Raw genomic sequence first — 10,583 nt, 5'->3', positions numbered from 1 at the left:
AAATCAGGCCACTGTTGGACCAATTTAACACATAAAATGTGTCCAAACTTGCAGCCCATGAAGTACTACATAAAGCCACGTTGTTATAGCATAAAAAGGACTTACTTTATGTCCAAGAATGGTACAATAGTCATGCTAGATGTTGAGTGCAAGTTGGTGCCAAGTTGCTTGTAAATTTCCTTCAAGATTTCCAAAATTCTATCCAAGATTGGTTTGGGACTTATTTTCATATATTATGGGACTATATTTATTGCTTTCCTAGTTAGTTAAGGTTATATTTTCCTTTTTCTAAGATCTTTGGAATTATTTTCCAAAAAGGACTTGGTTTTTGCTTCCTAGTATTTTTCTTTTCCTAAGGTAGTTGGAATTGTTGTCCAAAGTAGTTTAGGAATTTATTTCCTAATTCTTTGGTACAATTTCGTGACCCCCTATCTATATTAAGGGGTGTCTTTTTTGTTTTTAGACTTAGATTATTCAGACTATTATCAATAAAAATTGTGAGATTTTTCTTGCACTCTTGTGTATGGCTACTCTTGGATTTATTCTTCAACCTTCAAGACTCAACTTAAGGTGGTAAGATGAATTCTTTGAAATCTTAGATCACTTCTAGGTATTCAAGAAAGGTGATAAGTTTAGGCTTATTGTTGTTCTTGTTATTCTAAAGGGTCGGGTTTCACAATCTATCTCTTGTTTTTTAATTCTCTACCTAAGGCTATTAGTTCTTTGTTAGCTAATTGTTGTTGTTAGAATTCAATTACAAGAATAGACTTCTTGAATTCAAGAAACCATTTCTTGAATTCAATCTATTTTTAATTTTCCGTCTTTTTTCGTTTCTTTATTTTCTTTTAGGTTCCGCACGTTTCTTGATTTTCTTGTTTTTCTTTAGTAATTCTTGAATCCCCTATCATGTTGTTATCAATCACCTTACCACGCTATCTTGGACTGTCATGCCAAAACTGTGACCTTAGCCTTGCCGGGTTTACCTCGTTTAGAGTGGAGAGGGACTCTTGGTCATTCTACCCGTAGTGTTATCTCTTATATGAAGGCTCGGCGTATGGTCAAGAAGGGGTGTTTGTCCTTTTTGGCCTATGTTCATGATTCTAGTGCTCAGGTTCCTTCTATTGATTCTGTGCCTATTGTTCCTGAGTTTCCTAAGGTATTTCCTTCAGACTTGCCGAGTATGCCACCCGAGAGGGATATTGACTTCTGCATTGATTTGGCCCCGGGAATTCATCCCATTTCTATCCCGTCGTATCGTATGGCCCCGCCTGAGTTGAAAGAGTTGAAGGAGCAGTTGCAAGACTTGCTTGAAAAAGGTTTCATTAGACCTAATGTTTCGCCTTGGGTGCGCCAGTGTTTTTTGTTAAGAAGAATGATGGATCGATGAGAATGTGCATAGATTACCGGCAGTTGAACAGGGTTACCATCAAGAATAAGTACTCATTGTCGAGGATTGAAGATTTGTTTGATCAGCTTCAGGGTGCTAAGATATTTTCGAAGATTGAATTGAGATCTGGCTGCCATCAGTTGAGGATTAGTGCATCCGATGTCCCTAAGACAGCTTTCCGCACTCGGTACGGGCATTATGAGTTCTTGGTGATATCATTGGGGTTGACAAATGCCCCAACAGCTTTATCGATTTGATGAACTGAGTATTCATGACTTACTTGGATTCGTTCGTGATAGTCTTCATTGATGATATTTTGTTCTATTCCCGCAGCTAGGAGGAGCATGAGAAACATCTTAGAGTGGTTCTTTAGACTTTGGGGGATAGTCAGTTGTATGCCAAGTTTTCGAAATGTGAGTTCTGGTTGAGTTCAGTTGCATTCCTGGGTCATGTTGTATCCGTAGAGGGTATTCAGGTTGATTCGAAGAAGATAGAGGCAGTCAAGAACTGGCCTAGACCCGCATCAGCTATAGAGATCCGGAGTTTCTTGGGTTTGACAAGCTACTATCATCGATTTGTGGAGGGGTTTTCATCTATTGCAACCTCGATGACCAGGTTGACCCAGAAGGGTGCCCAGTTCAGGTGGTCGGATGAGTGTGAGGCGAGCTTTTAGAAGCTCAAGACAGCCTTGACTACGACACCGGTGTTGGTTTTGCCCACTGGTTCAGGGCCTTATACAGGTTATTATGATGTATCTCGTATTAGACTTGGTGCGGTGTTGATGCAGGATGGAAAGGTCATTGCCTATGCTTTGCGGCAGTTGAAAATTCATGAGAAGAACTATCCGGTTCATGATTTGGAGTTGGAAGCTATTGTTCATGCGTTGAAGATTTGGAGGCATTATCTGTATGGCGTGGCATGTGAGGTATTCACGGATCACAAGAGTCTTCAGTATTTTTTCAAGCAAAAGGAGTTGAATTTGAGGCAGAAGAGGTGGTTGGAGCTAACTAACAACTATGATATCACCATCTTATATCATTCGGGAAAGGCCAATGTGGTGGCCGATGCTTTGAGTAGGAAGTTAGCCAGTATGGGCAGTCTTGCTTATATTCCGATCGGTGAGAAACCGCTTGCTTTGGATGTTCAGGCTTTGGCCAATTAGTTCGTGAAGTTGGATGTTTCTGAGCCCAGCCGCGTGTTAGGTTGCACAGTCGCTCGTTCTTCTTTATTGAAGCGTATCCGAGATCGGCAATATGATGATCCCCATTTGTGTGTCCTTAGAGATACGGTGCAACACAGAGGTGCCAAGCAGGTTACCTTAGGAGATGATGGAGTTCTGAGATTGCAGGGTTAAGTTTGTATGCCTAATGTGGATGGACTCCGAGAGTTGATTTTAGAGGAGTCCCATAGTTCCCGTTACTCTATTCATCCGGCCGCCGCGAAGATGTACTAGGATTTGTGGCAGTATTATTGGTGGAGGAGGATGAAGAAGGATATCGTTGCGTATGTGGCTCGGTGTTTGAATTGTTAGCAGGTTAAGTACGAGCATTAGAGACCTGGTGGTTTGTTTCAGAGGATTGAGCTTCCCGAGTGGAAGTGGGAGCGGATCACTATGGATTTCGTTATTGGACTTCCACAAACTTGGAGGAAGTTCGATGCAATATAGGTCATTGTTGATAGGCTGACCAAGTCAGCGCATTTCATTCCTATGGCAGTCTCCTATTCATCCGAGAAGTTAGCTAAGATCTATATTCGGGAGATTGTTCGTCTTCATAGTGTGCCCATGTCTATCATTTCGGACCGAGGTGCGCAGTTTACCTCACGTTTCTGGAGGGCAATTCAGCGAGAGTTGGGCACACAGGTTGAGTTGAGCATAACATTTCATCCTTAGACAGACGGGCAGTCCGAGCGGACCATTCAGATTTTGGAGGATATGCTCCAAAGCTTGTGTCATTGACTTTGGAGGCTCGTGGGATTAGTTTTTGCCTTTAGCAGAGTTTGCCTATAACAACAGCTACCAGTCGAGAATCCAGATGGCTCCTTATGAGGCTTTGTATGGTAGGCGATATTGGTCGCTGGTTGGATGGTTTGAGCCAGGGGAGGCTTGGTTATTGGGTACGGATCTGGTTCAGGATGCCTTGGACAAGGTTAGGATTATTCAGGATAGGCTTCGTACAGCTCGGTCCAGGCAAAAGAGTTATGCCGACTGTAAGGTTCGAGATTTGGCATTCATGGTCGGTGAGCAAGTATTGCTTCGAGTGCCGCCTATGAAGGGCGTGATGAGATTTGGGAAGAAGGGCAAGCTTAGCCCTAGGTTCATTGTCCCCTTTGAGATTCTTGATCGAGTAGGAGAGGTGGCTTATAGACTTGCGTTGTCGCGGAGCTTATCAGCCGTGCATCCAGTGTTTCATGTGTCCATGCTTCAGAAATATCACGGCGATCCATCCCACGTGTTAGATTTCAGCACTGTCCAGTTGGACAAGGACTTGTCTTACGAGTAGGAGCCGGTAGCTATTCTAGACCAGCAGGTTCGTCAGTTGAGATCGAAGAGCTTTCCTTCTGTTCGTGTTCAGTGGAGAGGTCAGCCTGCTGAGGCATTGACCTGGGAGTCCAAGTCTGATATGCAGAGCCGTTATCCCCATCTTTTTCCTGACTCAGGTACTTCCTTCTTCTGTCCGTTCGAGGACTCGAACGAACGGTTGTTTTAGAGGTGGAGTATGTGATGACACAAAAGGTCATCACTTAATTTAAAAACAAATTCTATGTTCCGAGGCCTTAAAAACCTCTTTATACATCACCTCGATTTGCGTGTGCAGTCTGAGCGCGTAGCTGCAAAACCAATATGTGGAAATCTGTGAAAATGGTGAATTTTGACTTTAAAATAAATTTAAGTTGACTTCGGTCAATATTTTAGGTAAACGGACCTGGACCCGTAATTTGACGATCCCGGAGGGTCCGTAGGAAAATATGGGACTTGGGCGTATGCCCGGAATCGGATTCCTAGGTCCCAAGCCCGAGAAATAAAATTTTTAAAGAAAAATTGTTTTCTGGAATTATTTATGAGAATTGGAAATGAAATGTGTTTGAAACCATTGGTATTGGGCCCGTATTTTGGTTCTGGAGCCCGATACAAGTCTTATATGTGATTTAAGATTAGTCTGTGAAATTTGGTAAGAAACGGACTTGAAACGACACGAATTTGGACCTTATTTGAGAAATTGGAAAATTTGAAGTTCTTAGGAAATTTCATGATTTTGATGTTAAATTCATAGTTGTTGATGTTATTTTAGTGATTTGAATGTGTGAGCGAGTCCGTATGATGTTTTTAGGTTGGTGTGCATGTTTGGTTTGGAGCCCTAAGGGCTCGGGTGAGTTTTGGATAAGCCACAGGGTGGATTTTGGACTTGGTAAATTGCAGACTTCAGCTGTTGCATTGCAGGCCTGCAGGTTTCACATTTGCGAAGCCTGGCTCGCAAATGCGAAGGCTTTGTTACAAATGCAAAAAATAGCCCAGGCCAGCTTGCCTCGCAAATGCGAGGGATTTATCGCAAATGCAATCGCCCAGTTTGTAGCCAGTTGTCGCAAATGCGACATGTTGTTCGCAATTCCCACTTCGCAAATGCGAGCTTAGCTGTCACGACCCCGATTCGCCCTCCGTGAACCATCGTGACGACACCTAGTCTCTACGACTAGGTAAGCCTAACAATGCGGAATATAAACAATAATTGTGGAAAAAATAATTAAAACCGAAATAGTAAAATAAAACAGTGTGTAAGGTGCCTCTCGGTACATACAATAACAACTCTCGAAGCTAATAATAATTCCCAAAACCCGAAATCTCACAAATCACAAGCTTAGAGATACATAAGAAGCTCTAACTCCGAAAAAGTCTAAACAAGGGAAATACTGAAAGGGCTATACTTATTACAGAAAGGTCGAAAGGAACTCCTCGGTCTGCGGACGTGGCAGATATACCTCGAAGTCTCTACAGAAACGCCTCCTTCCAAGGCTGATGGAACTGAGTAGAAATACCTGGATCTGCACAACAAAAATGTGCAGAAGAGTAGCATGAGCACACCACGGCAGTGCCCAGTAAATATCAAGACTAACCTCGGTAGAGTAATGACGAGGAATAGTCAAGGCACCTACCGGTCTAATAAACAGTACAATTATAGGAGCAACGGAACATGATATATATTTAAATAAAGACTGCACGAAATGACTGACAATGCTACACTCACAATAAAGGAAGAGAACAACAAGTAACAACGAAAATACTACGAGTAATGACACATAAGAGCGAGCAAAAACACAACCCAAATTCTAAAGTCACAATACAGTAAAGGAAAACAAAACAATAACTCAGATCCTACGACAATGTTTCACATCAGGCCTTATCTAACAATTTCCACGAAATACAGAATCTCGGACAAATTACAACTCACAAGTCCCAGTACGTGAAATCTAACACTTGACATCCTGTGCCCCATCAGTCTCACGATCATACTGACAACTCACTTGCTAACTAGGGCCACTCTCGCATATAAAATAAGTAAACGATGGCGTACGTCTATACTTAGAAAAATCAGGAGGACTTCACATCCAATAGGAGTGTTCAACTACGTGTATTCTTGTGCAAGTGCTTTAACAAGAATTCTACCAGCTAATAAACGTAAGAAGAAGAACGGGCAGCACGTACGATGTTTCCTCACAACTTCCACGAGATAAAGCTCATACAGGTAAACAACCCACAATCACAATATTAAACAAAATAGGAATGCCTCCACAGGCCGTCACAAAACTTACAATCAATCCTTGACACAGCCCACCTTGTTCCGCCACGTGTGCAAATAATAACATAATAAGTGCCTGCCTTGTTTCGCCACACGTGCATCATAATGTTCCCACCTTATCTCGCCACATGCGCAACCCACATATAAGCATATAAACATATCCCACCTTGTTACGCCGCATGTGCAATATATTAATAGCAACAATAGCACGACAAAGACCTCGTGGAACCTCTCAACAACAACCGCACGGTAGAAACCTCGTGCATCACAATATCAACAACCACACGGCAGAAACTTCGTGCATACCGCACGGCAGAAACCTCGTGCATCACAATATAAACAACCGCACGACAAAAACCATGTGCACCACCATCACAAGTACAACAACAACAATGGCAATAAATACAAGAGCACGACAAGTGAATCAACTCAAGAACTTTCGTTCACCAGGGGACAGTAAAACTAACTCATAAGGAATAACCGCAATAGAGAATACTAAGTGTAATAAGAACAACCCAACAAAGGAGAAAACAATATGAAGCAACGATTCCATAATATGTAGTTCAACAACAAGGAAGTTAACATGAATCAAATAATTTCAAATAAGGAAGTGTCAACTAAACATAGGATATCTAAATTTCTTTTAAAGTTGGGCAAGTTACCAAGGATATACAACAATTTTAATTAAGGATGAGCAGCGGGAAGATAATCGAGACCTCAATTACGACTAAATAATTACATGAGAGATAATAATGATTTCTAGTAAAGACAAGCAGTTATGAAAGATAACGTGACCATAGAAGGGGTAAAGATCTTTAGTTAAGCAAATTAAGAGTCAGTTAGGTAATAAGAATGAACCATAAAGCAATTAATTCCAAGTAAGACATGTAGAGGTGAAACTAATAATAGGGAAATCAATCATATTAAGAACAACTTCATACTCGGTGAATATAAGGACCTAAGAACCTAAAAAGCCAACTTTTCCACAAATAAGTCTGAGCACGCACTCGTCACCTCGCGCACACGGATTACAATCAACAGAGAAGACTCAAATCCTAAGGGGAAGTCCCCCATACAAGGTTAGCCAAGATACTTACCTCGAACCGGCTCAAAATCAACTAGAAACTACGTTCTTGCCACGAGTACTCGACTCCAAATGGCCCAAATCTATTCAATTCAATTTCATAATGTAAATAACACTTCAAGTAAATGATTCTATAATTAAATTCTAAGCTAATATCCGGAATTATGTAAAATGACCCAAACGCCCTTCGGGCCCATGCCTCGAAATCGGATAAAATTTATATCTTCAGAATTGTCACACTCTCACGAGTCTAACCACATCAAAATTATCCCAATCCGATGTCAAATACCCAATCAAAATCCAGTCTCTAGGTCTAAGAACTTTTCCCCCAATTTCTACCAAATTCCGAAATTAAAGGATGAATTTAAGAGAAGATTCATGGAATTTAGTCTAAATCGAGTAAGAATCACTTACCCAAGTCGCCCAGGTGAAAATCCCTCCAAAAATCGCAAAGAACCGAGTTCTAGAAGTCAAAATATGGTGAAAAGGTTGAAACCCTCGACTTTGGGATATATTCTGTCTGCCCAGGTTTTTGTGCATCGCGATCGCGAGAAAAGAGTCACGATCGCGTAGAAAAAATTTGAAGCTTTCAAGAAATACCCTTTGCAATCGCGAGAAATGGGACACGAACGCGATGAACAATAGGCAGGGCTTACGCGATCGCGGGGTGGTTCATGCGAACACGAAGAGAAAAATAGCCAACCGCCCCCAACTCCTAATTTCTACTATACGAACGTGGGAATACAGATGCGATCGCAAAGTAGAGGAAAACAGACCTTCACCATCGCGAGAGATTATATGCGAACACAGTGAAGGGAAAAGAGGCGACCAGCAACAACACATCGCGAACGCGACATGAGGTTCGCGATCGCGGAAGAGGTATACTAGAAGCAGAAACAACAGTTTAAAATAGGAGAAAAATGATCTGTAGCCCATCCGAAACACACCCGAGGCTCCTGGGACCCCATCTAATCACACAAACAAGTCATATAACCTAACACAGACTCGCTCGAGGTTTCAAATCACATAAAACAACACCGAAACAACGAATCAAACCATAAATCGAACTTATAAACTTTCAAATCTTCAAATTTCTAAACTCGTGCCGAAACCTATCAAATCAATCCGGAATGATGCCAAATTTTGCAGACAAGTCCAAAATGGCACAACAGAGCTGTTCCTTCTCTCGGAATCGCATTCTGACCCCGATATCACAAAAGTCAACTATGGGTCAACTTCTTCATTTTCCAAACTTCAATTTTTCTAACTTTCGCCGAAATGCCTTAATTTACCCTATGGACCTCCAAATCTGAATCTGGACGCGCGCCTAAGTCCAAAATCACCATACAAAGCTGTTGACATCATCCACGACCCATACCGGGGCCATTTACTCAAAAGTCCAACTCCGGTCAAATTTTCACCGTTCAAACTTCCAAAACTAGATTCCTTCTTCCAATTTGACTCTAAACCATCCGTTAACTATATTCCACCATGCACGTAAGTCGATACTCATATTCTGAAGCTGTCCAGACCTTACGCCACTGAACGGAGCTTAATTTCTCAAAACGACCGGTCGGGTCATTACATCTTCCCCCTCTTAAAGCCAACGTTCGCCCTCGAACGTGCTAAGATTCGTGTCGAAGTCCTCAAGTCACTGAATGCACACTCCCAACATACACCCGCGGGTGCTCCCGCGTCACCCTATTCCACATAAACCTGACGACATCAACTCAACTGAAGTTTAGCCTTCCTAGCAATACCAATAAGCCTTAGAACCAGAATTCTCACCTCCCATCCATTTCCAAAAGACCCGATTCTAAATCCATACCCAGTATCAGTCTCAACCAATTGCATCAATTCATACCAACGCCCATATAGTGCAACCTTACAACACAACACATCATAAATAGGCCCACAGTAATATTCCTGATCAGAATATTCGTCGGAAATCAAATTTAGCGCCGACCATAAGCCTCATATTCAGAAGGAACTCGTTTCAAACCTCCACGATACTAGCGATGATACAATAACCAAGAAAGCCACATAACAAACACCCGAATCAATAGATCTCAGCTAATACCAACGGGTACACACCCCACAAACGAAAACTTAAGAAGCACAGAACGAAAATGACTGAATATGGGAATGGAAACACATAAAGGGACTATCAAACAAGTCGGACAAGCACAAATTTTCTAATACACTAATCTACAAAAAAATCTAACAAGAAAGAATGGAAGTGTATAAAAGAATCACAAGGATCCCATCGCGGTACACAACCTGGTCTCGACACATCAAAACACATGAAATCACGAGGGTCCCGCCCTCCACTCTAAATCAAAAGTAGGGTACACATCAAGGCATTTAGAAACTCTCACTAGATCAATTCCATCGACAAAATTACAACACGGACTGGCTCCCACAACGGTGGAGCATAAAAACAAATCACAGCTCGCAACCAAGAATACTCCGAAATCACATCAAACCTACCGGAACGGACGACAGGAATTTTTACTACTTGTCTCATAACTCCCGACAACGGCTAGAAACAGACGATAGACACGGCTATCACTCATAGCACCTCCCAACAGGATAATCACATAAACAGAGTGCAAATCATGAAACGCACCCATAAATGGAGAACAAATAAGGGAACTCACCCCGTTAAGCAGAACTGTAATGAACTACAGATAATGCCCCTCTATAACAGACCAAATTCATACATGTATGACATTCAACTGGCGTAGCAGCCTCAAGCCTACTATATGAAATACGTCAACGAGCCGGGCCTCCCCCTCTTGGGCACCTACTTTTGGCAACACTTTTCGAGTGTTGTCTATGATTAGTGTGGCTATAGGCCAAAAATATTGTAGTGACTCAAAGAACCCTCTCTGCTGACGAGGCGGTGGGAACTGTGCGGTACGGGTACTCCGAGACCCATGAACACCTGAGTCACCATGCAAGGTTTGAAGCGCGAACTGAACTGGCTGACCTGCAAAACCTCTACCATGATGCACCCTGCCTCCAAAATAAGGACCATTATATCTCCCCGGTCTACGAGATCTCCTCGCTTCCTCGAACTCTCTCTCCTGATCTCATCTGCTCTCTCTCATGACCCCGCCTGTCTTCTCTCTCCCTAGCATGCATACCTTCTATCCTCCTAGCAATGTTCACCACCTTCTGATAAGAAATATCCATCTCCAACTCACGAGCCATGCTAGACCTGATGCTAGGAATAAGCCCCTCAATGAACCGAGAACCTTCTTGCGGACAGTAGAAACCAAGGCTGGGGCATGCCTAGCCAAGCTGGTGTAACGAA

This window comes from Nicotiana tabacum, chromosome 10, assembly GCF_000715075.1.
Source record: "Nicotiana tabacum cultivar K326 chromosome 10, ASM71507v2, whole genome shotgun sequence".
Lineage (NCBI taxonomy): Eukaryota > Viridiplantae > Streptophyta > Magnoliopsida > Solanales > Solanaceae > Nicotiana > Nicotiana tabacum.
The sequence above is the reverse complement of the archived record's forward strand: the minus strand, read 5'-3'. Positions refer to the sequence as shown.